A 4,390-nucleotide genomic window follows, 5' to 3' on the forward strand; every position below is an offset into this window, starting at 1 on the left:
AGATTCTCTTGCTTTCCCTTTCTCTACTTTCTCAAGATTCACATAGAATAAAGAATAAATTGGCTTCCTTGAAGCCTGCTCTCTCCTCTTTTAAACTAGCACTATTGAAATCTTTCCTTCTTTCAAGACTATATATATATATGTATTTTTAATGTCAAGCTTCTTTAGAGGGAGAGTTTTGGAGCAAGGTTAATAACTCTATAAACTCTTCCTGAATAAGCAGACAACTTTGGCCATGAGGTCACTGCTAGGAAGGTGTCCTAAAAGAGGGCTGTGAAGTTGTAAGAACTCAGCATCAGTTTCACAGCTTAGAAGTTATAGAAATTTCTACTGCCTTTTCCTAGCTAAGATGGGGTTCCAGACAGAGCATGAAACACTCCTTGGGAAAAGAAAGGGTGTTTTGCCAATTATCGAAGTTGCTCACTGTAAATAGGACTTCATCAAGATTTCAAGACTGTGATGTGAATGGAAATCTCTCTCCCTTGAGAGTTCTTCACTGTACCCAGGGTCTGGGTCCCATCAGACTAAGGTGCACTCCAGCCAGATCCATCCATACATTGGAGCTTCTGCCCAGAACTAAGGAGAGACAAGGTGGCCTTACTTGTTTAACAGATTCTCTCTTGGAATCTTAATAAACACGGAGTTACAAAATTTAGAAAAGAAATAACAGAAGCCTGGGTAAACCATGAGTAGGAGAAATTTATTTGCCCATTTTCCAGCAGAGAGCACCTGATGAGAATCTGGGTATCAAAAATGGAATTTTTACACACTTTGTTAGAGAAAGACACAAATGCCATTACGGGATCCAGACCCTGGCACTTCCTCTATAGGAGGACTTATGCTTGAAAAGGCCTTTGAAACGTGGGAGGGAGTTTGATGGGTAGATCTGAGGGATGCTCTTCCAGCCAGTAGGAACAATATGATCAATGGTTTAGTGGTGGATAAGTGGTCTAAATGAGAAGCTCTAGAGATGGGAGGGAGTGCTGTGGATGGAAATATGACTAGAAGACTTTGAGGAGGACATAGAAATTGACTTGGATCTTGAATGATGGTGTGGTAGACTGAGTTAATGACCTCAAGCCTTCACTCCTCCCTGAATCCTCATTCTTGATATGGCCTCATCATGGGCAAAGTATATTTCCCCATGCCTTGAATTTGCATTTGGCCCCATGATAGGCTTAGGCTGATGGCATGTGGGTGAAGATGGCAATGTGCCAGTTCCAAGACCTGTTTAGAGGTGTTGCATGTTTCCACTCACTCTTGAACACCATAAAGAACTGCCGTAAGAAGAACCTGCTCTGCGCAGCCCTCAAGTCCTAGGAGGATAGGAAACAGTGGAACAGTCGCCCCAGCCAACTCATAGACCTTTCATGAGAAGCAGAGCTGTTTAGCCATTGCAGCTTGAAGCAGAAAAGCCCAGCTGAACCCAGGACTAGATCAGCTACATTCAGGTGACACCCAGATGTATGAACAATAATAAATGATTATTTTAATCCAGTAAATTTTGGCGTGATTTGTTACTGAGCAATAACTACCCAACGTAGAAATTGGTGCCTGGAAGTGCAGTGCTACCATATTAAAAAAGAATACGTGGCATTGATTTTGTGATGGGCAGGGGAAGCTAAGGAAACTGAAAAATGACAAGGAAACTGTTATGGATGGCTAGAAGAAATTGTAGCCTGTGTTTTGTGGTCACCAAATATTTGCTCAAATTGTTGCCTGCAGAACTTGAGAGATTTAAAATGAATCTAATGAACTTTTAGATTTAGGCAAAGAGGTTTCCAGGAAAAATGTTGAAAATGTGAGTTGGTTGCTTTTAATTGCATGTGAATATGTGCCACAAGAAAGAGATGAGCTCAGAAAAGAACTGGCAGGTTTTAAAGTAGAATTTAGAAGATATATAGAGAGCTCAGAGCTTTCTGGGTTGGAAAATTGTTTCTCAAGTACAGCCTCTCCAGACAGCAACTGATTCTCAAATTAAGGTACAGCCTGGGGGCAAAGATCAAATCCAGGGGCTGTCAAATAATATATGGCTTCAGGCTAAAGATCAAATGAACCCTGTAGCTTTAAGAATGCATGTCAGGGGCCGGCTCCGTGGCCGAGTGGTTAAGTTCCTGCGCTCCTCTGTGGCGGCCCAGGGTTTGGATCCTGGGCGCAGACATGGCACCGCTTGGCGGGCTGCGTTGAGGCGGTGTCCCACATTCCACAACTAGAAGGATGTGCAACTAAGATATACAACTGTGTACAGGGGCGGCTTGAGGAGATAAAGCAGAAAAAAAAAAAAAGAAAGATTGGCAACAGTTGTTAGCCCAGGTGCCAATCTTAAAAAAAAAGAATGCATTTCAACTCCTCCAAGAGGAAAATGGTAGTGTACTAGAGAGTTCCTAGGAAGCTTAAGAATGTGGTTCTACAGTAGCTTGATATGCCAAAATACTACAAATAGGATTGAGAGAAAGAGACATTTCTCTAAAATAATGAGGGTATTGCTTTTGACACAGGGTTGAACTAAAATCAAGTATATAGAAAACTCACAAAGCTTCTAAGAAAGCCATATTAACAAAACGATGTCAGCCTGCATTAAGAGACACAAGACTCTTTGCATCTCAAAATTTCTAAAGACATGAAGCAGACTGACAAAGTTACTCAGCCACCAAAATGGGCTCATTCTTCAAAGTCCTTTTCAGAAGCAGCTTAAGATGATGGAAAATGAAGAAACTCCCAGAGAGTGGAGCCAAGAGCTGGAGAGAACAAGGACTGGGGACCATTCCCAGAGATTAGAACCACAGCCTAATAAAGGAGCATTCTCTACCCACAGAGAAGGCAGAATGACAATATCTTCCCAATAGGGTGTGGTTTCACAATTGCTATGCAGCAGTGAGTGCTGTGGGCCCCCAATAATTCCCTCTTTCAAATGGGAGTTAATGTGGCAGTTTTGTCCTTATTCCACCTTTACACACTGGGAGTGTGTAGTTGTGTGGGTGGAGGGCTTTTTTGTTCATAAGTCTTTGGCTTTTTTGTTCATGAGTCTTAAGAGGAGCTAGATTCAGACCATGAGGTACTGGAGTTTAAGAATGATGCTATGATTGGGTGAGATTTTTGTAGATCCTAAGATGGGGAATGAATATATTAATATTTTTTATGTGTGAAGGATATAAATAATTGTGGTCTGGAGGTACATAGTGGCTGATGAATTATGGGCCATCCTTGAAGCCACGTTTGCTATGACCTCCACATGGGTGGGGTGTATGTCTCTACCCCTTGACTTTGGGCTTGACAGTATAAATTGTCTTGGCCAATGGCATATGGGTGGAAGGGACAGTGTGCCAGTTCCGAGTCTGGGTCTTGAAAGGCCTCATGAATGTCTCTTCTGATCCTCTTCAGCCTCTGCCATCACTATGAGTAGAAGATGTCCTGGATTGCTTGCTGGTTCCAGCAGGATGATACATTCATGATGCAGAGGTGCCCCAGCTGAGCCACAAACTTTCAGTGAGAAGTAGAGGAGCCCCTCTGAGCTCAGTCTGGATTTGTCAAACCATGTCAGCTTTCAGAAGTGGACAAGAATACAGGATTACTCTTTAAAGTCACTGAGTTGGCGTGGTTTACTATGATATGATAGGTGCTTGAAACAGATGAGTAGGAGTTGGGAAAGGAAAAACTGTTTCTTTGCTCTTTTCCCTGAAAGTTCTTAGAAGGAAAAAGAATTACACTTCCTAAATCTCAGTTTTATAAACTGAAAAATGGAGTTAATCAATCTCAGTTTACAAGTTTTTTTGTGAGAACTCAGTAAGAGTGAATGAAAGTATTTTGTAAACTATTTTTTAAAAGTCATGGAAATTCACTTAAAAATTATTCACTAGAATGAAGCAATGACACATGTACAGGGGAGGAAAATTTATCCTCTACTCTCTTTGTGTCTCTGGCTGGCCCTAAGAATTAAACTGACATAAGACAGATTAACAGGAGAAAAGCATACAGATGTTATTACATTTTTACATGTACATGGGAGCTTTCAGAAGAGAATGAAGACCTGAAGAAGTGATGAGAGCAGGGAGTTTTCATACCTTTTAGACAAAGAAACAATAAATTTGTAAAGAATTGACAAGACAGGGGTTTAGGCTATGGGTAGTATAGGGTGAAGAAGTAACAAGGTTTGTTTACAGGGCCTGCTGGACTCTAAATTCCCTGCTTCTGGTGATAAGGATGTCCCCCTTTCTCCTGGTACAGGGAAGGTAACTTTCATAGGGGAGATTTATCTTCTGCTCTCAGGGAAAAAAGACAAGAGGAGGGAGGTCAGAGTGACCTTCTTGCTTCTGCAGTTTTCTCGAACTCCTTAGGCTTAAGATATTCAATATGCCAAGCTGCCATATTTTGGGGTAACTTGTCTTGAACC

This window comes from Equus asinus, chromosome 8, assembly GCF_041296235.1.
Source record: "Equus asinus isolate D_3611 breed Donkey chromosome 8, EquAss-T2T_v2, whole genome shotgun sequence".
Lineage (NCBI taxonomy): Eukaryota > Metazoa > Chordata > Mammalia > Perissodactyla > Equidae > Equus > Equus asinus.